At 41.9% G+C, this 26,388-nt stretch overlaps 1 protein-coding gene across 4 annotated transcripts in view; it reads left to right on the top strand.

The window, feature by feature from the left end:
• Positions 1-612: 612 nt before the first annotated feature.
• The window catches only part of SYT1 (synaptotagmin 1), a 326,137-nt gene continuing 300,361 nt past the window's right edge, over positions 613-26,388 (top strand). The window contains exon 1 of one of the 4 annotated variants that reach the window (XM_083699415.1): positions 613-1,027. The gene's annotated coding sequence lies outside the window, so the exon portion shown is untranslated. Of the gene's footprint in view, positions 1,028-1,318; positions 1,445-1,560; positions 1,832-26,388 lie in introns of those variants that run through there. The other 3 variants (XM_083699412.1, XM_083699414.1, XM_083699413.1) reach the window with 3 other exon arrangements.

Below are 26,388 nucleotides of genomic sequence, written 5' to 3'. Positions count from 1 at the left end.
GGTGTGAAAATGCCATGCTGTAAATTGCCTGAGATTTAGGGGCGGGCGGGGAGTGGGAGATAGAGAAGAGGGCGGAGGGGTACGTGGAGAGAGAGAGAGAGAGAGAGAGAGAGGGAAAGAGAAAGAAAATCAGGTCACCCGGGCGACTGCCTTTCCATTGCAGAGCTTGAGCTTAAGGTGGAGAGAGAGAGGTTCTGGGACACAAACACCCAGTCTCTCTCTCTCTCTCTCTCTCTCTCTCTCTCTCTCTCTCTCTCTCACACACACACACACACACACACACACACACACACACCCTTTGACAATTCCAAAGACCAGTTTGATGTCCTTGGTTGTCATTCGCAGGGAACTCCCTCCCCAGCCCCCCCCCCCCAGCATCTCCCCGCTGGAAGGGAGCGCTGGGCTGCTGGGCGGAGGCGGGGGAAGGCGAGAGCAGAGCAATGGAAAGGCGAACGTAGCCATGGGATGGGCGCAGCTGCCGCCTAAGCAAAGCCCCACCTAGGAATCCGGCCGGCGGATTGGCCGCGCGGCGAGTAAGCCCCGCCTCCCGGCCAATGGGGCCGCGGCGGCTGGGCGATGATGCTCCTGCCTCGCTGTGGAGGGATTCCTGGAGAAGCTGCAGAGCCCGTGATGCTCCGGCCTCGGCTCGGCCCGGCCCCCCTCCCCGCCCGGCGCCTCTCCTCCCCCTCCTCCTAGCCAGCCTGCCTGCCTGCCTGCCTGCCTGCCTGCCTGCCAGCAGCGGCTGAAACTTAACCCCCAACGCAAAGCCCAGCTCGCTGCGAGCCGGGGAGGGGAGGGAGGGGGGACACTACGCGGACCTGCTCCTGGCGCCGGTGTGCGTGCGTGCGCGCGCGGGGTGTGTGGGAGGTGACTGGCGTCCCCGCACACTTTTGAGTGCCATTATTATTTTGGCGGGGCTTTGTTATTGAAGTCTGCCATCCCGGGAGAGGCGCAGCGCGCGAGGGAGAGAGAGAGAGAGAGAGCAAGGCTCTGAAGGACAGAGCGCGCCCGCTTCGCCGGTTGCCAGGTAAGGCAGCGAGCGTGGAGCGGCATTGCTTGCTGCTGCTGCTGCTTGGAGGGGCTTCTTGGCGGCTCCCTCCCGCCTCCTGGCTCGGCCGGGGTCTCTCGGAGTGTGTGTTTGTGTGTGCGTCGTGTCTCGTGTCTGTGGAGAGAGAAGGAAGCTGGGAACCAGGCTGAGGAGGAGCACCCGGGTGGCCTCTCTCTGGAAAGGGCGACTGGCTGGGGCGGGGGGGGGGCAGCACATGTTTCTCCCTCAGACCCTGGGAAAGCAGTTTGGCCCCTGGCTGCTGACTTGGGGGAAGCAACGGCGGAGAGAACGGTGGGGTGAAGCTGGGCTGGGTGGACGTCTGACAATCTCCACCCACTCCGCTCCGAAAAGCCCTCCACCCACCTACTGTTTCTCTTCTGGAGGAAAAGTCAGCTGGTGGGTGACATGGGGTGAAATGGAAAGAGGGGGAGGGGAGGAGACGTGGGGCGGACGGGGGGGGCAATGAATCCTGCCTGCAACCCAGTGACGGAAACAGGCTCAAAGCAGTGTCCAAAGCAATGAAACTGCTTATAAGGCAGGAAGCAGATCTTCAAAGCTCCTGCTGACGGGTTGAAGGGGAATCAGCTTCCGAAAGGATCTGTTTGCTACTTGTTTTCCTTTTCCCCGAGGGAACAACAACAACAAAGGGGGTGTTTTGGGGGGGGGGAAAGTTAATTGCAGTTCATTTTTAAAGTGTCGACCCCTCTGATTTCACATCTCTTCTCCTAACCATTGATTATTTGATAAAGAAAGAGTTTCTGCATCAACAATTTCCAACATCAGGTACAAAACCAACCAACCCTCAACCCCCAATATGTTTGATTAGCAGCTTAAGATTTCAGTTGCATCCTTTCTGATGCACAGCATTGTAAGCTTTGATACAGAAATAGGTGTTATTCTCCGGCAGTATTCCCTAAAGGACGGGCAAGGTTTTGGTTGTGATGGTTGTGGTAATGGCACATGACTAAAGTGATGCTTTTGAAAATACTGATTGTCATGGCTCTCTGATCTACCCTTCCTTGTAAGATCTTAAAATTTGTATTTACATTAAGCATGCCCCTTTATTTCTCCTTCATAGTTTTCTTAGTCTTTTTGCTTCGTCTTGGTGCAATTTATAATGGCCTGTTGATAATATATCCATGCCATATGGTGTTAGTGGTGTGGTTAAAAACAAAATGCATGTATGCTTACTTGCATGTTAACAAAAAGTTAAAGAAGTAAAAAAAAGTTATGGAATTGGTTATTTTCTCCCTTAATAATACGGTGTCTCTTGATGTTTTCTTATAAAGACATCAAGCTGCTTACTGGAGTATAGTACGTAAATTAAGCAAACTCATTGGAATGAGGCTTCATAGCATTCTGTAATCTTCAGCATTCTGTAATTCAATCATTGCTGATACAAGCTGCCTTTTACCATTATTCATCAGACCCAGCTGAGTGATTTCTGTCAGATGGGAAGTGGTAGGAAGAAGTCCCTAGGTAAATGCAACTGGAAAGCTTTCCAAGTAGAGTTCTAAATGAGCAGAGAACAAAAATACACGGCCACAATCTGTAGACGGTATTAGCATTCTAATAAATCTTTCCTTCCAATTGTCATGGGAGATGTCAAGTTTTGTTTTCTTAATGTTGATTTGTGACTGGAGGAGAGAAACGGACCTCTGTGCATCTGACCTTGTGAATTTTAGTAGAAAATGCCATATTTCAGCAGCTGTTTCCATGTTTTTCAAACACTCTGGGTTCCCTTCAGAGGTCAGCCAGTATATAGTCGTTTTAGATACTTAGGTGTTTTAACCCCACAGCATGAGCCTTATTTGTGCAACCACATTTCGAGCCGATGAAAAGCTGTCCTAGTTTTGCCCAGATTCTCTGTGTCTTCTTGACTATTGTTAATGGCAAGAGTTATTTTTAATTCTAAATCGGATATAACAAACAGATTATAAGGACAGACGTTCGGTTGAGTCAACAGAAAGCCTCACAGGGTTAATCTTAAATCCTACGTTTAAAACCACAGCAGCTGAAACTTGATGTTTTAAAGAGATATCATCTAGCTGTGCTGGCAGTGAATTATATCGGCTAAATATGTGTATGTTTGACATCCATTCATTATGCTGGAATGGAGACAGAAAGCAAAACCTTCAGGAGACTTCAGATTGCTAAGAAATACAGTGTCTCAAATGAATAAGTACACCTGATCTATTCCAGAGGGATAGCTATGCTCATCTATTGTGGCAAAAGCAATGAAAAGTCTTGTGGCACCGTGAAGGCTAGAATATTTAAGGTGCTGCAAGACTTTTTCTTATTTACACCTGACCTAGTTTTATGTCTAGGGAGACATTTAGGAGTTGTTGCTGTTTTAGTCTGGGGGAAAGAAGTGTCTGCCTAGGGTGAGGTCTAGATTAAGGTAGCATATTACTTTGTTCTGGTACCTTGGAATGTGTGAAACATACATGACTTGAGAATTGAGAAGTAGAGTGGGGAGTCACCCACAGTACTCATCTGCACTGGTGTATTTCCATTGAATTGTCAACGAGTCTACTCCATTATAAGAGGTCTTCGAACCTAATTTGTTTCTAGTAAAAACTATAACAGGAGACAGATACTGTGAACAGAACAAATTTTGAAATAGAGCCACAGGACATAGGATAATGGCATGCTGTTGGAAATTATGAGTCTGTTGCAGTTGCAAAAGCACGAAATGCTTCTCTGTAGCTATTTCATTCCAACCTAATCTTCCTACACATTAAAAGAGCGCTTAAGTGAGCTTTGTTAATGAATGATGACAACCTGCTAGCTCTGTTTTAAGGGATTTTATGCCAGAATTAGGAGTTTGATCCCACAGTTCAAAGCCTGACTCTTCTCTCCCCCTTCCCACTAAGCAAATACAAAATATGTCATGCTTAACCCATCTGACAGTTGTTCATATCAAATATATAACAAGAATTATGGGATAAAGCTGTATTGTATGTTGATGGTTTGTAAGACTGCTGAAATATCTTGCATGGAGTTTGTAGCAAAGGTTGTTGGAGAGATACAGAGGTAGAAGGGGACTACTTGATGGAGAGCTGAGAAAAGTATATACATATTTGTCCAGTTACTAGAATAATACTAATAACCAAATCAAGGTTAATGGTAATTGATGGATTTATACAGTTTATTACAAATATTGTGCAGAATTTTTAAAGACATGTTTTACAAGTTACCCTTCTCGAAGCCCCGATATGATTGATGTGGCTTTAGATGGAAATTGAAACATTTGTTCATGTAGCCTTTTTTTGTTTATACAATGATAAATGAGGATTAAAAAACAGCAAACTCAGTTTTATTATTTGAGACATACAGTATTCTGAGACTGAAGTGTTAAAATACTCAACAAGCAAGTGTACAAATACTCCCATAAGATATTATGAAAGTTGAGTTCTATGTGTTGCTAAATATTGATGATGACTATATATTTTTTTCCAGCCAAGGCACTATGTCTAGTATTCTAATGGTGACTCCCCCCCACCCTGATAATACTATATATATTTCTCAGAGTTGTAGACTCTGTGACCTTAGTATACAATTCAAGACGTAAAAAATGTATGAATAAAGCTGCAATTCTCTACCTACTTACCGAGATGTAAGCCCCATTAACTTAATAGTACTTACTTCTGAGTAGGCATGTAGAGGAATGGCAGTAATTTGCATTTTGTTGGTCCTCTAAAAGATTTGTTTGTTTGAGTATTATTCTGTATCCAGAACAGCTTAATTTCTTAGAAATTCGTACACGAAAAGCTTTTGAAATAATGTGTGGACGTGTATGTACCTATGGTATTTATAAAGAATGCTTCACCTTAAATTGTTTAAGTGACTAAATACAGTATTATGTAAGCAAATATTTTGGGGATTTTTATGTACAAACGTAATCTGAGCAGCTGAAGATAAGTCTTATTTTCATGCTATGCGTCAGTCAGTTGGAGGGGATTTTTTAAAAACCAAATAATATTGTTTCTTGTATAGAAGCATAACACTTGCAAAAAATATGGAGTCTGCATGATTTTTTTTAAGGGCACCTTCAACGATTATTTTGATGCAAAGCTACCAGATAGACACAGTACTAATATGCAGTCCATCTAAATTTTAGATTCTAAATCTTCCCATTGCCTAGGATTTAGGTGGATTTGAAGAGAGGTCATTGTGTGAAAAAGTTATCACTCAAACAAAATGTAATCTTTTGCAGAGTTCATAACAGAAGTGGGAGTTTTACAAATGCACAGGTCTTGTGTGCATTTCAGTTTGAAACAGCTATGCGTGTTTGGGTTTTTCTTTGTAACATACCGTATAATGATAAAAGCATTTCAGCTTTCCATCCCAGTTTTCATTAGCGGTAGTCCCATTGACCATGGTGAGCTTACTCTAGAAAAAACTGTTTTGAGGATTGCGACCCAAACCTCTCAGACAATATCAGTTTTAAGTAGATTGGTTTAAAATTGCTCTATAATTTTTAGCATTTCTTATCTGTCATTTTTTGTTTGGTTTTAACCAGTTCCTTTAAGTGACATCCACGGGGAATTACTTATTTTCTCTTCTAGGGGGAGCTCTGCCTCTCACTTCTTGAATGTGTAGATACTCGAGAAACCTGTAGTCCACTTCTCCTTCAGCCAGAGTTGCCACTGAGAGAAAAATGCTTAAGTAATAAAGCAGCACACAGTAAAATTATTTAACAAGCTAATTATTAAATAGCTGATACTATCTGATACTTTAGAATCCCCAGTGCTTCGCAAACACACATGTACTGATGTCCTTTTGGCAATGTCAAACTAGGAAACATATTTAATATACAAGGCAAATGTAGTATTATGATTGCTATTATAAAATCTTTATAAAGTTCAGTTAAGAGCTTTTGCATATCTGTAGTACAGAATGAGAGTATATACAGTGTTATTTGCAAATGTATGCAGACCATATGCCTTCTGGAAACATTTTGGTTTTTTATATTATGTCATTCACTTTTACGTTTTGCCTTTTCTGGTACAGACACTGCAGTAGGTATTAGTCACATGTCAAGCAGTCAGCAATATAACTGATAAAAACATAATAATAAAGCCCCATTTTTGAACAGCTGCATCCTTTCTATTAAATGCCAACCCATCTAACCATGCAATGCAACCCCATCTACTCTGAAGTAAGTCTCATTGAGTCCAATGGGACTTGCTTCCAGGTAGCTGGGTCTAGGATTGCAGCCAACAAAAGTTCTTACTGTGCTTCCTGCTCTGTACTCAGGATTTGGAAGCATGCAAAGGATTATGGGGGCAGCACCCAGAGTGCCTATTCACATATTTTAGATCTCCTCCCTAGGCACAATGAATACATTGATGAGTGGGTATTCACAAGTGGTCCTAAAGAATTCAGTGGGACATGGCACAAGATGTACACAGTTTGTGTATGTGCTTGTGAAATACATGTAATTGTTTTTTTCATCTGCTGTAACACTCCAGTAAAAATCCTGATGTCATGAGGCCATACATTTGGACAAGCAGCAGTAAAGTATACACACATTAGACAGTGAGAAGTACAGTATAGTTAAATGGGGATACACAATTGACTTGTGTGACTGAGTGACTCAGACAAATCTGGTTGGATAATAACTTTGGTGCAGGCTTGATGATGCCTATCCAACAACTTTCTTGTGTAATGAGAATAAATTACCACCTGAAAACCTCAAAACAGAGGAAGACAGTGGGGTTGAAATTTAATTCTTTCAGTGAAAATTTTTTCTTAACTGCTTTCCATGGAATAATAATCCTACCTGCTTTTTAAAAATTAGGTTGGATACTTCCTTTGTTATCCCACCTAATAAAAAAGCAGATAGGATAGGTCTCTACAGCCACTGTAGGTGCTGTGATTCTCCAGCAGTTTGACTTCATGCCCAGAGGTGCACTCCATTATCTCTCGAGACAAACGGATGCCAACAACTTCCTTTGTTGCCTGTCTTTTCCTTATAGACGATAGCAACTTCATCTACATTGATGACAATTGTGTTTGCCCCTTATACAAAGATTAGTTATGTTATTTCTCCATAGGAGAGCAAGACTGGTGACCGCTTCCAAAGGACGAGACAATTTTTTGCTGCTGCTGCTGCTACTGAGGACCTTTTTAAATATAAATGTCCCCTAGTCCCCCACTGCTGTCATGGAGGTATAAGATCTAGGAAGTTCTGTATTTTGGTTTATACTGTAGCTATATAATTGCTGGTGTTTGCTGCCAGCTGATACAGTTGAGCAAGGTCTCTGGACCCATAGGATAGTCATGAAGCTGTAATGTCTATCAACTTTGCCCTTTGATGTGGAGGCTATTAGCCGTGATGGCTGTGTTCTACCTTCACTATTAGAGGCAGTGTTCTTCTCAATACTAGTTGCTGGGAATCGCAGGTGGGCAGAGTGCTGTTGCACTCCTGTCCTGCTTGCTGGCTTTCTGCAAGCATCTTGTTGGCCTCTGTTAGAACAGAATGTTGCTTTAGAAGGGCCATTGACCTAATCCAGCAGGATCTTCTTATGTTAATATGTTTGCTACTTCACCTCTTCTGCAAGTAACTATAACAAACTCACAAACCTAGCACAAACATTGCCTGGCCAGATAGAAAGTTAGAACTCATCATTGTGATGTAGGGGTTCTTGGTTTTATACAGATTGCAGGTTTTGAGGTGTACCTCTTAGTCTTAGGGGGTTGACTCTAATGGTAGCTTTGCAGTAGCAAGGAGGTGCTTATGCTAATGTGACAAACAGCATCTAGATTTGCTGATTCCCCTCTGCTGACTGCAGTTGTTTGCACCCTAACCCACACCCTTCCAGAGGATCTCCCAACTAGAGCATTTTTAAGGGGTTCCAGGGGGCTGCAGTGAGTAGGGTTTTTTTTTAAAGCAAAACTCAGGTGCCTTAAGTTGCACAAGTAGACACACTTTTCGTTGGTGCAAAACCCTGGTGGATACAAACGAGGACTTTAGCCACTCTCAAAATATATATTCCAAGTTTCTGAAATTGTTGGCTGATGTTAATGTTTAATGGGTTAAGTGCTCTAGAGAGCACTCCTTCTTATGCTGAATGGGAATGTGTGCATTTGTGTGAGCAGGTGAGTGGGTTCAGGTGGCACTCCAGGGAGCAGGGAGTGCGTGATCATCCCCTGCACCTTTTTTTAAAAAAAATCAAAGCTGGTAAATAATAGTACTAGGCTGAAAATACAATTATTTCATTTGAACTTGTAAAGTGTTTAGTGGAAAGAACAAAGTCATAAGAGGGGAAAACAGAGGTCAAAGACCTCAATGGAGGTCAAATAAATCTTCATGGTAAACTGCTTAAGGCTTTCAGCAGCCTTGTATTGCATCTTGGTTCATTTTTAAAAATGGTTTACAAAGTGAAATTAGAATGCTGTTTTCTGTACTGATGTGTATATACAAGTCTCTCCTTTTTGGTAGTTTCCTGATTAAGTGCTGAAAGAAAAGTGTTCTAAGAAAGCCACATAGATGAAGGGAGAAAGCTTTAAGGGACCTAATCCATCTGGCTTGATTGTGATTTTCCAGACTTCTAATTTGTTTTTACTAAATGTACTGAAAATAATACTCCCAAGTTGGCCTTGCTTGTTTAAAATAGCTGCGGTAATAAATGTATACTATTTGCATATATATTAATCATTGCTTATAAATATTGACAAACATATTATTCAGCTTAGAAGAAAAGGTACTGGCTTCTTTGTAAAAATGTTTAGTGACTATTGGAGTTAAGTGCCGAGCATGTTAGCTTAACGCAAAAGTGCTATTAAAAGCTGTAACCTTATAAAAGGATGTTGCTCACCCAGATCACACCAGCTGGCTTGTAGAGGAACAAACTGTTCATTAAGAGGGATCTGTCCAATTCCTGAAGTCGTGGCTGCGGTGCTTGGAAGGGTTCAACCTTGCCACCAAAATGTCTTTCTCCTTTTTCGTCCAGTTGTTTGGTCTTTCTCCTGCTAAATTTCTGAATAAAATATATTAATAACCCCATACAAAACTGAACACTAATTCTTGGCATAATGTTGCTCTGCAGTCAAGGACCTATTGTAATTCTCATTTTTAATGTGAACAGCCGATTCTGAGGGATTGATAATAAATCCATTTTAATTTGCATTAGGCTGAATCTTTGTTCTAAGTAGGGCTTTTTGTTGTTTGCTAGCAAAGCAGCTATTCTAATTTTTGGAGGCATCAGATTATTATTTTTCAGATTTCACTAACAAATGGACAGATTTACACTGATGCATCTATATCTCATCATTTCCTTCTTTTTTTTAGGGTGTTCCTCCCAATATACTTGTGTTGGCTATTACAGATGTCTCATATATGTCCTTCTCTGAAGTTCAAATTTGCCTGTTAAAAGCATTCCAATATAAAGACAGGAAATCCATTACTATTACACATTTTCAAGGGTGACGAGAAACAAGAAGTCAGGTATATTTGCCTGTTGTATGCTGCCTACATGTTTAACAACCTGCATCAACCTGCCGCCTTCCAGATGTTTTGAGCTGGGCCTGATGGAAGTTGTAGTCTGCAACATCTGGAGGGCACCAGGTTGATGAAGGCCGATGTACAAAATAATTGCTTCAGCTTGGGCTCTGTTTTTAACATTCCTGCTCAAAGTGTTAAAGTGGCATTTGCTCCTTTTGAAGATTTGATGCCTAAAAATGTTTTGAATGTCTAGGTTTGATGTTAGGAGGCTAATACAGCTGTTAAAATGCTTCAGGCACGTGCTTATTTAGGAGAACAAAAGTGTGAGAATTTGCTCATTCTCACATGGTTCCTGGCAGAAGGATACTGTCACATGAAACTTCCAGAAAAAATGAATTCACATTTTTCTCATTCTAATGGGAACATACTCAGTGCTAGAGATGTGCCTAATGCAGAACAGATATTTTGGCTGTGTCGTCGCTATTTAATATTAGAGATTTAATATTTTTCTATTACACAACATGCCTAAAATCCAACAAAATGGACAGTGAGGATACTCAGAAACGGATTGCGCTGTTTGAGGGAGTTGAAATGCCATCTTCCTGGTAGCAGGATTGCTGCCACTCACCAGGAGAGAAGGGGAGAAGAGCAAGATTGTGGAGAGGCTGGCACAGACCATATCAACCTCGCTGATGGCATCAAACTTGCTGCCAGGAAGCTAGCATTGCAGGTCTGCCCCAATGGACAAGTCGTTTCCGGGGAAGGGGGGTATTCAACTATCTTGCTGGGTGGGCTTCCTGTCTCAGCTGCTGCACTTAGTGGAAGTCAAAAAAGGCACTATTGAATGGTGTATACAGTGGTACCTCGGGTTACAGATGCTTCAGGTTGAGAACAGAAATCACGTGGTGGCAGCACGGCGGCAGTGGGAGGCCCCATTAGCTAAAGTGGTACCTCAGGTTAAGAACAGTTTCAGGTTAAGAATGGACCTCCAGAACGAATTAAGTTCTTAACCCGATGTACCACTGTATAGTAATCTTGCTTTCAGATGTCCCAAATGGAACTCTGTGCTTAATGTCTTAGCATTACTGGTCTCAGAGGAAACTATTCTAGCCTGGATGTGACTGCCCAGAGAGGGAGGGGGCATAGCTCAGTGGTTAAGAACGTGCAGTTTCAATCCTTGACATCTCCAGTTAAAATGATCAGTTAGTGGGTGATACAAAAGACCTCTCTGCCTAGTACCCCAAAGAGCCACTGCCAGTCAGAGTAGGCAGGACTGGGCAAGATGGATGGACAGCTTGGTGTGGTATAAAGCAGCTTCCTATTTTCCCTGTATTCCTCAACCAGGCTGTTGCTGATGTTTCTCACAATTGGTATGCATAATGGGTCCTTCCCCGGCACTGCAGGGTTCTATCACATTCTCCCCCGCCCCTGCTGAAATTAGGCTTGGGGTACAATTTTGGTGAGAGGACTATTTACTTTTCAGCTGTGCTCCCATTTCACAATTATGCTGCCAACAACCTTTTATGGGTCACAATGGAAACCAGTTATGGCATGTTCAAGGTGGTCGTGACAGTTTCTCCAGTTTGCCAAATGGGTCCATGGGTATGCAAAGGTTAGTGACCCCAGTGTACTAATTAATATGTTACCTGCATTGACTCATATGTACAAGTGGCATCTCAAGGGAGTGGTCTACTTGTATAACTCAGTGTTTGCACTCACAGAAGATTGCTTCAGTTTTCAGTGTACCTGGTTATGGAAGTGTCCTCTTTGATCTTGATGTGCCATTTCCCTGAGGTCCTATGGGATGAAGGGAGGTCTAAAAGTAGACCAAAAATACTGCTCCAATGATCAAACCACCTGTGTGTAAACAGATTATTTGCTTGTATCTGCTGCAGTGGCGTAGTGTGGGTTGTCAGCACCCGGGGCAAGGCAAGTAATTTGCGTCCCCTAACCCATGGATTTGCGCCCCCTAACCCTAACCCCCAGATGTTGCACCCGGTGCGGCCGGGCCCCCCTGCACCCCCCACGCTACGCCACTGATCTGCTGGCTTAGGTGTAAGTGTCTCTCTGCAAGTTCTGCCACAATAGGAATGTGGTGTTAGATATCTAAGTCTGAAACCAGAGCTGGAGAACCAGTGGCTGTCTAAATGTTGTTGGACCACAATTCCCATCATCCGTGATCATTGGCCATGCTGCCTGTGGATGATGTGAGTTGGCGTTTGACACTGTTTGGTTCTCTAGCTTTGCCTAACTCTCTCTCTTTGTACTTTTAACACACTGCTCTGAAAGTGATCCCTGGAGTCAATGCATTTAAATATATTTGACCTGTAAAGATTGCTCTAAATCTTAGCATACCTTTAACTGAATTACAATAAATAGTGAAGAAAGGTTCACAAATCAAGTTTTACATTGTCAATCATCTAGACAGGGCAGGCTTAAATGTCGTGACCAGGTATTATTTTTCTTTATGTTCCTTCTCTTGTCATGGTTTTAAGGACTTGGCAAGTGATTGAGAAGGTTAGCCTAAAAAAACATATTTCAAAATGCTTTGCATATATTATAATACTCATAAAGGACCAGTTTCAGCACCAAAGCACCTGGGGGTTGAAAACATGGTGCTTCAACTGTCCCAGAGCTTCCCATTAAAATGGGCAATCCATTCAAGAATTTGGTCCTTTCTGGAGGCCTGTTCATTAAGACAGTTTACAGTTATCGTTAGGCTTTCTTGGCTTCAAAATTGTGCTAGTAATGTGCACGACTGGTTCTTAGGGGTGAGCAGCGTGAGGTCTACAGCTTGTGAATGGCACCCCACCAGCTAGACAAAACACAAAGATGGCTTGCCTTTTCTGTTGCTCTCCTTCCTTGCCCTGCCAACACATAGTCCCTGCTAAGACTGTTAAGGCCATCGTGTGGTGGCAGCATTGGCAAAAGCAGAAGGGAAGATGCAAAAGATGAAATGAATCAGCAAGCAGGGAGGAAAGTAAAGATGCAGGGCAGGGTAGGGAAACTCAATTTCTGAAGATGCCACAAAACAATCAAGCACTTTCGAAATGTTTTGCAGATGAGTGGGGGAAGTGTGACCTGGACAGGCATGAGAACCATCAGGCCTGGTGGCCAAACACAATTCTCCAGACCTCTCTATTTGGCCATTGGAATACTCCCCAGGCCATGCCCCCTCTGCCTAGTCCACACCTCTCATGGACTCTGCTTCACACCCTAAGTGTCCTGCCTCACTGTAATGTTCCCTGGATTTTGATAATGCTACTAGCATACATCCCTTGGACGGTTTCCCAGAAGAGTATGTGGCCTTCAAACTTAAAAAGGTTTCCCACACCTTTCATAGGGTGGACAAACTCCCAAATTGGTAGGAAATGCCAGAGATCCCTAAAGGCAGGTAGTTTGAGTTTGATCGGTAGTAGGCAATGTGAATCAGGCTGACTGTGCTAGGGTAGAAAACTGGAGCTGTGGTCTGTTTTTGGAAGCAAGCTTGAGTTGCGGGTCACCTGGAGAAAGGGTCCAAATTAATGAGGGAAGTTTTACCAAACAGTTATACCTGTATATTTGTGTCAGTCATATGGATATGAGTTAGGGTCAGATCCTTTCCTTTGGTTTCTTCCAGTTGTATAGGAAATGATGTGATCCATTTCCCATATTTTCTGAATGTAAGTGGCCATTCTGTGTCCCATCTTGATTCCCAGTCTGTTGTACCAGCTAGTTAGCAATTCTCCAGTCAGGGCTCTAACCCCTTTGTTCTTTGTCAAACTTTGTAAATGTATTTATTCATTCATTGAATAAGGTAAATTTATTACTTCCCTTCATCTGTAGATCACATGTTCTCCATTTGACATACATAGTACTTACTTAGATAGACCCTTTATTAATGAAATACTGTTATGATCGTTTGAAATGCAATTATGTAAAGGACTCATTATATCTGTTTCCCACTAGAAATACCTCCATTATCTGTTTCATAAGCCAAAAAAATTCAGTTTTGTAAGTCAGTTTCCAATTCTTTTATACATCACCAGGGTTCCAGGATTATCATCATACGAATGAGGGCAGTAGGTGATAGATTAAAGACAACCACAACTCCTCAGTGTAAGTCCAGCATACTAGTCTATACCTTGTACAGATGCTTCTTACTTGCTTTGTAGCCATTGCAGAAAGGCCCTAATCAGACTGAATGTTACTAACCTGCCATCTCTGTTTGCCTGTGAGAAGCTCCTTCCATTTTGAGTCTCAACAATTTGCAAAATGATGCATGCTTAGGGACTGTTAGTCATGATTCGTACCCTAGGCAGCAATTCAGACTGACTCTAATGATGAGGGGCCCGTCAAATCGAAGGGATCAGCAACAAAGGTCACAGAAGAGCTTGACCCAGGGTACTTCCAGATGCGAACGATTTAGCAGTAGCCGGTCATTGCTGCTCTGCTTTAAGCTGCACATAGAGCAGTAACTTCACTTTGATACTTTTGGAATCCAAATACCATTCTAGCAGCATAGTCAAATTATCAATATCCCTTTCCCTAACCCCAGATGGTGTGGGAACTTAGTATGAGGGTTAATTACTCCCTTCACTGTTTTCCCAGTCATGATTGTTCCCCTGCTGCATTTTTTTGGGGGGGGTAGGGAGGGAGGGAGGAGAATGGATAGAAGGGCAATGCAATTTGGAAACAGAAGGGTTAAAGTAGTGTAGAATTGATTCCCAGAGAAGAGAGAGTAAAGGAAATTGCTAGAGCACAATCTATACAGGCCATTATTGACCTGAAGAGGCCAGAACTGCTCCATGATGGGCTGTCCACAGCTAGAGAAAATGGTGATGCTGTTCCACTGTATAAAAAACAACAGCCAATAACCTGGGTTTTCTGGGCTGTGGAGAAGGGAACGAGGAAGCTGAAAAGTAATGGGACATTTCGATCACTACATCATGCATCCAATACTGTTGCTTGAAACTCAAGTGGCTTTGGTGGCAAAAAGTGCCTTCCATCAACTTTGGACAATGGCCAAGCCATGATAGCTCAGTTGGTAGAACATGAAACTGTTAATCTCAGGGTCATGGGTTCGAGCCACACTTTGGGCAAAACATTGCAGGGATTTGGGCTGGAACTCTCATTCTACAATTCCATGAAGATAGTGATAGCCTAACATATGTTCTCTGTGCTGTGGTTAGATTACTGCATTGTGTTTTACTTTTGTTGATGGTTCAGAAACTTCAACTGGTGTGTAATTAAGCAGCCAAGTTGCTCACTGGGGCAAGATGGTCTGAGCACAAGACACCAATGACTGCATTGCCTACCAGTTAGTTTCCAGACCCAATTCAGAGTGCGGATTTTGACTGATAAAGCCTAATGCTCAGGATCCCAATAGCCCAAAGCCTGCCTCCCCTAATGTGACTCAAAACAGAGCCTGCACCAGGCAAAATATACTTGTCCTCCCAGGTTATTGGATCTTTGTTTCCTTCTTATTTTTTAGTGGAGTGGGGTTGAATTGGATCATCTTTTGAGATACATGTGTGTTTTAAGATCTTTTTAAACCCTTGTTTTTATAGTTGTTTTAATGTTCATTTTTGTAATTTGCTGCGAGTTTCAATTTTCTGAAAAAAGCAAATGATGATGATGATGTTATAAACAAAAACAGCTGTTCTACAGTGTGGAAGCACCCCAGATACTAGACCTGAGCCAATGCTTATCCACCAAGATACCTCTGGACATGTTTCCCCAATCCCTGATCCTGTGGTTCCCAGGAAACTCACATATCTTCTCACTTGGGGCCCCACTGCAAGATCACGAGTGTAGACAATCAACAAGGACTTTATTCAACTCTAACTTAAGTTTCCAGACTTTCCTGTGAATTCTTGCTCAAGATAGGTAGGAAAGAATTGATCATTCTGTTCCTAGCTCATGGCAACTGTGTGTGTGTAGTCAAGTCTTTCTAACCCTGTTTCTACATTAATCTTTAGAAAAGAATCCATATGAAAATTAATATTAAATATATGTCTTAAATACACTCTTTCATGTATATTAATATGTTTCCTGAGCCAAAAACTATATTGCAAAAGTCATGTAAGTGCTAAGTCTGAAGGATGATTACATTTCAATCTTCATTAATTTGTTCTGTAGTTGGTATGTAGCTGTTAGCCATGATGGCTAAGTGAAACCTCTGTGTTCAGAAGAAGAATGCTGCTGAATGCCAATTGCTGAAAGGGACCTCAAGGTCACCTAGTGCAACCCTCTGCAGGAACCTAACTGCTGCAACATCCCCAGGCATCCAGCTGCTGGGGCTTCTCACTAGGTCACTGCTAGAGACAAGATGATGAGTTATAAATGGCTTAATCTTTAAAAAGACCTCTAAGCAGTGTACAACAGAAAAGCAGTAAACAATATCATAAACAAAAATACTACACAAAAACCTCTAAAACAACAATATAAAAATATTTAAAGAGAAATAAAACAAGAGAAATACATGCAGACATAAAAACCAGAATCTGATCTTATGCATCCTTGAAAAACCTGGCATGTCTTCATAAGGCATCTTAAGCAAAGGATGTTTGCTGCTTCAACTGTGGCAGAGAGAACAGCATCCCATGGTAGAGGAGCAATAGTGAAAATGGCCCATTTTTGGAACTGAATTTGGATGGAACTCTAGGCACATCAAAGAAGGGCCATTCTCACTCCAACATTCTTTTCCCTCCATATATTCTTAGCTCTAGTTTCACCTCACCCTATCCTCCAAACCATCAGGGCAATTACAGTAGGACTCATCACATTTTATTCTCATAACGATGTGTTGAGGCAGATTATGCTGTGAAATAGTAGTCCTCAAAGCCACTTAAGGGCAAAGTGGGGCTTTCAAACCAATGGCAAACCCAGCATTATTTATGCAACTCACTAACTCTCATGGCAGCAATCTGCGTGCCTGTGAGACACTGTGGTTTATTTACTCAAACCACAGCTAACTGCTGGTATCTTTTTAGGGTCTTAGTGATGGAAGATTCTAGCTAGTTTAAAATAAGCCACATTATTCAGAGCTGAGCGTTTATGTACAGATTTGCCTTATTATAGAGAAAATGACGTGTCTGTTCAAGAAATCCCTGCAGAGCTGTCAAAAATGAGCAAACCAGATCCCCAAATTGGGTTTTTGAATGGTAATTAAAACTTTTACAATGAGCTTGTTAGAAAGTCAAAAAGTTGGAGGTGATCCAACTTAAAATGTAGGCCCTTAAAAAAACAACACCTTATCGTATCTTAAAAATATCCTGCAATTGAGCATAATGACTATGAGCATAAATTATCACAAATTTGTTCTAAATAGGCCTAGGATAAAAACTCTGTAAACTGCTTCTGTCTTGTATTAAGCCAGTTGCTCATTGACAAATATGGGGCAACTAGATGTTTTGTTTTAAGCTGTTTTAAGCCATTGACCTGTGGGGAAAAACTGGGAATTTTCACTTACAGTGCAATATTATGCATGACTGCTCCCAGGTAAGTGGGAATGAGCTCACGGCTTTTACTGGATGACCACTTTTCTTGCAGGCCCAATGTCGTTGAATACTATACACCTCAAGTCAGAGGTCCTGTAGGTCACAATTCTTTCTTCTCATAGCTCTCAGGATCTGTGGGCAATTCAAGCCAGGATAAAGACACAGCTCCCAGAGCTGATCCAGGCGAACCAATCCCTTTTATGGACAGAACTTTAACACTAATAGGCAGTCATGGTTTTGGTAATGCATGACCCCATCACACTCGTGGCATCTCAGTTCTTTAAATGGCAACAGACTGTGATGTTAAAGCCCGAGGGTGTGAAAGTACATTTAAATGTAGCACTGGGGTGGGGGGGGGGGAATGCAAAGGAAAAAGAGTTTGACTATAAAAATATAAAGCAGGAAAGCTGGCTGTGGGGAAAATAAGGCACCAAGTGTATTGAAGGCTTATAATATTTATCTTCTTTAACTTGGTACTAATAGATTTGTCATAGGATTGTATTTTGCATCAGGCCTATAGTGAAGTGTTAAATTAGAACAGTCTGAGAGGAACATTTCAATGTAGTTTGTGAAATACCATCATACGAAAATGGTCATCTGCCTCTAAATTTTCTCACTCATTTCCTGCATCCTTCAAATAAATGCAGTGATAGTTAAGCGTATGAAAAGAAGTTAAGGTATATATAAATAAAAACTAGGGAGTCTGTGAGGCTATCATAACAATTCTCATTATTGCAGTGTCTTTCATTGACTCAATCTCTCATATTTGCTGTGGGTCTTCTGATGTGATTATTTTACAATAGATCTGTTGAGCTTTGATTCATGGACAGGGAAAAAAAATGACTTCATAAATATTTATTTACTTAGCAGAATCCTGCCACCAGCAACCAGATTCAGGAAAAAATGTAGCTCAGATTATATCTGTGAATAGCTTTAAACATTCACAAGTGTATATAAATGTTGCAGTTGTGACCTACAGGCATCTCCCAACTTATTCAGGAGTTACATTCCTGGATACTGTATGTATATGTGAAATCATTTATAGTGGGGAACCGGCTAAAAAGCCCACAAACTCCTCCAAATCCCATACTGCATACTGCTTTAAGGATTATTCAGACAAAATGGGGTATCCGTCTTAAAAATTAATAGCAGGAAAGGTTTCACTGGGGGGGGGGGGAGGATATTTCATTCGACCCCTCCTGAAACCTACCATACTCCAGGCTGGCATGACTCCTGAGTAGGAGCATTCTTGCCATGGGCTGGAGAAATATACAAAGGGGTCCCCATTTTTATATTACTATCACCTGTTAAATTAGCTTTGGGGAGGTACAATTCTAATTGCTTATCTGACAGTGCAATCCAATGCATATCTATGCAGAAGTAAACCTGGGTGGGTGTTCAATGAGACTTTCCCCAAGGTCTATAGACCTACAGTTCAAGTAAACACTACATGAGTAACTAACTAAAAACTTTTTGCAATCTAACGAAAGCTGATATATACTGTATCTGTTCAGCTAGCATGAATACAGTTTGCTGTTTCTTAAGTTTTCCCTGAAATTCTAAAGTACAGAATTTGACCTGGTTAAAACTCCCTGGTGATTTTACTGCTGGTCCTGATCATTATTTTTGTGGCCAAGTGGGATTTCTGCATTTTTCTCCCAGATTTTTGCATGGCCCTAGAGAGCTTTGCTACCATCCTCAGGTGCATAACAAACTTTACATGCTTAAAATGAGCTGTTTGCGTTACAAACATCTCCTGTAAATGGTTCAGTCCTCCTCCCTGTGATGTTCTCCTCAGTTACCTACAGAGGCGGAGCTAGCTGCCATGCACCTGGCGGTGGGGCCATGGGGCGGGGTGAGCATCCCAGGGAGCGGGGTGAGCGTCCCAGGGGAGTGCCACCCATGGCTAGCTTCCCAGGGGCGCACTGCAGCCAGCTTCCTGTGGGGGGGGGGAGCCGTGCTGCTTTGCCAGCAGCTTTCCTCCCTTCCCTCTTCCTTTTGATAGCTCAGGGAGGCTTCCCCCCAGGAAGCAGCCTGGGAGTGGGGGGCAATGGTGTGCCACCCGCCCATGACTCCCAAGCATCCCCTGAGCTGTCAAAGCAAGCGGGGAAGGCTGCCAGGAAGGTGGCGCAGCTCCACACGTTCCCCTCAAGGCCCGGGGTAGCCTTGGGAGTTGCGGGCAGGCGTCAACCCCCCCCCCAGTGATGATACCTGGGGCACACCACCCCCACCTGGTTACCTAGATGATATATATGTATCAATGTGAGGTTTAGCATGTGATGGATTCTTCCAAGCACAGAAATAAGACTAGGTGACCTTCAGATTACTTTCAGCCCAAGGCCCTCCGCTTTCCTGCTATTGCCATAGGCTGTAAATAGGTGGGATCATTTTGTAAGATTATCAACCCCTGAAAAAATCCCTAGTTTTGGATAGACCATATGTTGCATTGTTTTGTTCCTGCAGTTGTTCATGCTGTATAGGATCATTCTTGGCATGAAGACAAACCAACACTGTTTTGCAATGTGGCTCCCTTAAGGTAGTCGGTTAGAAGAAAGAGGAGAAAACTTTAAGCGTGTGAAGGTGAGATAAACAGTATATTCTTAGCAATGCTTAAGACAAGGGCAATAATGAGATAAGCACCTATCGTAATCAGGGAGCCCACATTTCTAATTTTTCCTTTTCATCCTTTGCTCTTTCAAGAACAAGATGTTTCTTTCCAGATGGCTTCTGTGTATGCAAGGATGGAGATGCACAGCCCAATCTGTTCAGCTGCAGGCTCCCTCCTGAAAGGCATCTTTAGGTGCTGGAGATTCTAGCCTTTTCACTGTGGTTCAATAGCCCATCCCTTAGCAAATCTGTTCATTATGGTGCTTTTATTTCCAGCTAAAAAGCCTTTGGAGTAGCTTCCGTTCACAGTCGGTGATAATACTGTTCCAAGGGTCAGCCAATAAGAAGTGCACAAATTCAGAATAGCCTGGCGCTTTCCTGTAGAGGGTGACTTTATTACCATTTGCAAACATGCTCATGCCAGCGTATAATTGTGACTGCAAGCTTTCCTTGAAATTGTGGCCAATTTTTTTTCTTATTCTGTTGTGTCTGCAAAGACTTTTACATTCCTATCAATGTAGCATCCTGACTGAGAAAGCATAGGGAATGATTTTAAATGAGATTCACTTCTGGTGTTTGAACTCAACAAAAAAAGTGCCACACATGTTGTCACGAAGATACTAATTTGTGGCTAGAAACAAAATACACATCTTTGTTTCAGATGGACTCCAAATATATGGACACTTCTCGATATAATTTTGAAACCACCTTGTGCTACCTAGTTTCCAAGCTTTATTCATAAACATCCTAAAGATCAGATCGCCTTGCCCTTTGAGATGCTCTCATCTGTATCTATCTCTCACCAGTTGGGAAACTTAAGTTCTCTTGAAAGGCGCCTGATGGCCCATTGGTCTCTCTTATTCTTTCTTTTCCACTTTCCCTCTCTCATGAGCAAAAGGTACGAGGTAGAACATTGGTTTATTTATGCTTTATTCATTCTTGGCTTTGTGGTACCTGGGCAGTTTAATAATTTTCCATTTGTTTGATGGCTTGGGGAAGGGAGCTTGAAACAAGAAGTATGAATGCAATAAGATATGATTGCCAATAAATAGCTGTGTCATATTCAATATGCTGAAAGGTTAAAAGATGTCATGTTTAATAATCAGAACATAGCTGCCATTAATATAGTAGACAATATGATTATATATGACACTGTTGACCCTTCATGTTTATTATGCTGTTTCAGGGGGTTAATCAGGTAGCTACTTGCTTGTTAAAGCATGTGGGTTTTCTTCCCATTGTTGATACTAAAGTCTCACGATGGTCACAAATGGGAGGTGCTTTCTTATTCCTTATGATCTGAAGGTTCCTATCCTGCATAGTAATCCATGTGAGGGTGCAGATTCCCTGCTTAAGTCAGTAGCTGGAAGACTGAATTTTGGAAATGTCAAACAGGAAGTATGCACCTACATTTTATCTTTTAAAAATATCCTCTGTTGTACAGGTTATGATGCTTAAAACCTTTAATTCAGAATATTTGCTAACAGTCCTTGGACATATGCCCTTGTTCCTGCAATCATACACTCCAGTTCCCTCTACCTGTTAGATTGATCTGACATTCAAATCAGACAAACTGTGGTTTGCTCAAGCCAGGAAGTGAGGGAGAGAAATTAAGGGTTCATGGGAGGAGAAGGGATGGAGAACACAAGGGGATAACCAAATGGTCATTCATGATAGTCAAGCCATAGCCTGGCCATTACATCTGAACCAGACTAAGCTATTATTTACTGTGAAATGGCTGCCTCTCTAACAGATTTAAGTTTATTTTTTAGTTCTTGGTTTGTTAATAGTGTTTTATAGATCGTAATCATTTTACTGATGATTTGCTAATTATCTGATTTATGCTGTACTTGTGATGTTACGTTATTGTTATTTATTCTTGGTAAGTGACTTTGGGATTCCTTGCATGGAAAGCAGCATAGAAACATAATAAACCACATCACATCAAGCTGGATTCATGCTGTTGGGAGCTCCTGTCTCTTTCTAAATAAAATCCTTTATAATGAAAACAAAAGCAAACTTTTTACCTAGATAAGACTTCCTTAAATCTTCCGTATCTGTGAGTGATCTGTTTCTTATTTTCTATACTCTTCCCTGAAGTTTGTCTACAGCTTGACTTCGTTTTTGAATCAAGGATTTAGTATGTCAGCCGTGTAGCAGGAGTAGTAAAAAATAATAGCTGTAAATGTATTGGTTCAGATGGTTATCACATCAGATAACTACAGCAGAAACTAGAGGTCCCATGTGGAAAATATTGCCATTACTCATGTAATCTTGGCACCTCAAAGAGCGATGCTGGTCATGGTCCTAGTGTTTGGCATAAAAGGGCCCAGATAATTCAACCTTTCATGATTGCATTATCTGTTCCCCTTAATAGTTTGTGTTTATAAGAAAATAGAGAGGATTAAATAAATTGTTGTAAAAAGATACAAAAGGAACTAACCATCAGAGTTGAGTCTTCCTTTCTCTTTAGCCAAAACTAACACCTCTCTGGGGGGTTTTTTAGTGTGGTTTTTTGTATTTCTGATTCTACTTCGGCAGAAGAAAGCGCAGCATATAATTCCATTCACTTAGTATTGAAGTTGGTAGTCTTAATCATTGTCCCTAAATCAGGGTGTCTGCTATGTGCTGCAGGGACTAATTGTTTTTCAGGGACGGAATTACAATATCTTTGTGGTTTTGGCCACTGATTACCCCCAAAACAATATCCACATGAACTTTGCTATTCATAATTTTATACAGGTAACTCACAGATTTATGTTTTTTTAGCAAATGCTTGCAGCTTTATGCATGTTGTCAAATAAGAATAATAATATTTTTTAAATGACGTTAAAATGGTGGGGGGAAAGGGAGCAGGAAAGCAGGAAAAAATGGTCAGCAATCCCAGCAGCCTTCATGAGAATGTTTGAGTGCAGAAGAGGCACTTGGAGAGGGTGATCCGAGGAGGCCAGAGAGACTTGTGGAAGGGTTTGGAGATAGAACGGAAGGGTTTGGAGTGTGGAGGAGGTGATTGGTGGAGCTTCAGACTGCAGAATGGTCCCCAAACACAAGGCATCATCACCATCAGTTGCTGAGAAACCAAAGGAGCAGTGGGTAGTTTCAATATCCAAATGACAGGGAAAGCTGCATCTGCAGACAAAGAGTCTTTGAAAAATGTACCCTGTACAACTAAAGCAACCGCTGGATGACAAAGCTTATCTTTCAGAGGAAGTCTTCAACACAGATGAGATGAAGCTTTTCTGGGAGAAAGTGCTTGAGTGGACTTACATGGCCAAAGCTGAAACGCAAACCCCTGGCTTCAAAGATGGATAGGACATAGTGACTGTGCTACTCTCTTGCAATGCAGCTGGACATTTAATAAAGCCAGGCCCGGTGTCCAGGTCAGATAAACCATGTGCCCAAAAAGGCAAGAACAAGAATCTGCTTTCTGTGTTTTGGCAATCCAGGATAAAGACCAGGGTGACTTCTTCATCATTTCAGGATTGTTTCCACAACTGGGCTGGTTCATTCTAGAGGTGAGGAGAAACACCTGCAGTTTAAAGTGATACTGCATGTGGACAGTGCTTCTGAGCATCACAAGGGACTTTGCACATGGCAAAACAGAGGTTGTCCCCTGCCCCTCATGACTTACTTCATCAAGCCTGTGGATCAAGTTGTAATGTGCTGCTTCAGGACTGCTTACACAAAGGTTATCTTCTGGATGATCAACACAATGGATGCTGATTCAGAAGTCCTTCAACATTGCCTTTGTCAATCAGGCAGTGGATGCAATCAAGCCTGAAACAGTGAATGTATGCTGCTGGCTCTTGTGGAATGAATGCATGTACATTTTCTAGGGATTTCCAAGCATTGCCACTGAGATGGAGGGCATTGTGCAGATGGCCAGGCGAGTGGGTGGTGATAGCTTTATTGATCTTATCCAGGAAGAAGTGGAAGAGCTAATTCAAGGCCAACAAGTATTGACTGTTGAAGCACTGGAGGAACTGGTCAGATCAAGTACAGAATGTGAGGCTGAAGATGAGGATAAGGATGGTGAGCATGATCCAGAAGCTGGAACCTGCATAAATTTTCTCAATTCATCCAAGCAATAAATCATGCAAATGATCTGATTGCAATTTGGAACACAGCCTCAAGATAATCTATGGTATTACGGACATTTTGACACTGTACAAGGAAATGTTTGATGAGCTCAGGAGGCAACATCAGCAGCTGTCACTATATTCCTCACAAAGGAACCAGCAGCACCAGATGTTCCCATGTAACCAACCTCTGGACCTGGACCACAGCCAAACACTTCTGGCTACTGATCAACTCTCCTGGTCCTCATATCATCTGAAGCATCATCCAGAGAGGGCGAGAAGGAAGAAGACTTGAGAGTTGCATTTCTCCCTCACTTGTAAGTACAGCAATTTTAGAAACTGCTTTAAAATGATTCATAGGGATCATTCTGCCTGTATGTGATTTTGCTGCCGGAGCACGATTTCTGTTCTTACCCTGAAGCAAAGTTCTTAACCCGAGGTACTATTTCTGGGCTAGCGGAGTCTGTAACCTGAGGCATATTTAACCTGAGGTACCACTGTATACATTATGACCAGGAGTGTACCTTGCATGTAAGATGCTCGTTACCTGTATTCTTCAGTCCTATTGCCCTCCTTGTTTTTATGTTTGCTAAACTAAGCTGGCACCAAACAACATTTTCATATTAAGGGAAGAAGACAGGTGAAATTTGCCAGCCCTATCAGCTTGCTTAACTATATTTTTGGCCTTCAGAAAGCACAGTGTACTATCTCACTACAGGTGCTCCAGATTGGTAGTATTTGGCCCTGTCCTGCTCTGATCATTATGTTGGCATTGGGAATCCTTCTTGCTAATAATATACTTACGCTATTGGATAAAATTAGTAGGTTTTTAGGTATATGCACAACCAAGTTTTGCTACTATTCTGAATTGTATCAGATAAGGTGCTTCCTTTGCTGCTTAGAGATTGAATTCTATGTATGACCCTATTTGTCTATGTATATTGGATTTCTGACTCTCCCAAAGCAACAAATACAATCAAAAGTCCATGTAGTACAAAGTGCTCATTAATAATCTTTCCTGAGGATCTTTCAATACTGATCCAAATAACCTGATAAGTTATTTAGAAAGGAAAGGCAAGAGAATTAGGTCTGTTTTCTTTTACTCTTCAGCAAAATTCAGCCTGAAATCTGGACTAAAGCTATACAAAATATGCATAGTATTTGCATACTATTTTGTCACTAAATACATCTGTCCAAAGATTGCAGCTCCCCTCCCCACCGAGATGAGCAGTATATACCTTTAGATATCTTTGGATGTCTAAGCAAGTTGCGTAGTCATTCCATTGACTTCCACAATCAATTGGTAACTAGCAGTAATTAGATTTTGAGGGGGGAGAAAAAGTCTCTACAGTGCCTCCTATGCATATAATATTATTTGAGGGTAGGGAATGGCAAACTATATTTGGACAACTATAGTCCAAAGTCTATGGTGCGAAACCTCCAGCCCATGACCTGTAGGGTCACTTTGGTCAAGCCACACCCACCTGCCCTATACCCGACATGGGACATGTAAAGCTGCAGCTGGGCTGAAAGGGCATTTGTAGGAATTGCCAATCAGTTGATCAGTTGCTGTGCTACCTGCAAAGTTTTATGCAATACCCCTTCCAGAGCACTTTGTAAGCCCTGAACATCAGCTGATGGTCTGGGCTTGCAAAGCACAATGTGCAGAGCTTTGGAAGCAGATCAGCTAAGGATTTGCATAATGCTTAATGGACTTTGGGCTTGTGCACATTTCTGCTTGTCCTGTGCCTAGAAAGCACGGATCTGAGCCGTTTTTTTGTCCTGCCACATTCCCAGGGGAAACCTGCTCCTAAACACTGAGGAAGAACAAATGTTAATGTGTTGGAAACCCGAATGATGTTTGCTCCAATTCAGTGGTAAAGATTGAGTTTCACCCATAGTAAAGCAGTGGGACAAATGGAAGTCTTGATGAGCCCTTAGACTGTACCTCTGTAAATCTGAAAACAGTCTGCTGCCCTAGAACATCAGGAAGAACTTTCTGATAGTAAGAGCTGTTTGACAGTGCAACACTCTTCCTTGGAGGTTTTTAAGCAGAGGTTGGATGGCCTTCTGTTGTGTATGATCTAGTTGAGATTCCTACACTGCAGGGGGTGGACTAGATGACCCTTGGGGTCCGTTCCAATGCTACAATTCTGTGATCTATAAAAAAAGTTCCCTTACACTAATGAATGCACTGGGCACTTCTGTTTAGAACTTAATCATGAAAGGATACAGCAAACAAATAGGTGCCGAGCCATTTTAGGATTAAGGAAAATAGGTTGGACTAATACAAAATTTACAATTATTCTCTTGGACAGTAGCAGTTGTCAAATAACCACCAACAGCTTCCTACTGAACATAAGGCAACTAACAAGGTGTAATATGTTTAGCTACCTAGGAAGAAAAGGAATTAAGGATCTATAGTTGGGACTTATGGCAAAACCTGGGATTCTTAATAGGTGATAAACTAGTAGGGCAATTAAGTATTGAGTGATTTAAAATGCTAGAAGAGGATTTTGCAGACAGTAACATGTGACAGTATAGCTCAGGCCAGATCTCCTTCCCTGACTTGTTGCATAGCTACCACTAATATATCAAAAAAAAATGTCAAGAACTTAATTCGTTCTGGAGGTCCGTTCTTAGCCTAAAACTGTTCTTAACCTGAGGTACCACTTTAGCTAATGGGGCCTCACGATTTCTGTTTTCATCCTGAAGGAAAGT

Source organism: Podarcis gaigeae (genome assembly GCF_964106915.1).
Source record: "Podarcis gaigeae genome assembly, chromosome: 10".
Lineage (NCBI taxonomy): Eukaryota > Metazoa > Chordata > Lepidosauria > Squamata > Lacertidae > Podarcis > Podarcis gaigeae.
Note: the sequence above shows the minus strand (reverse complement) of the source record. Positions and strands in the feature narration are given on the sequence as shown.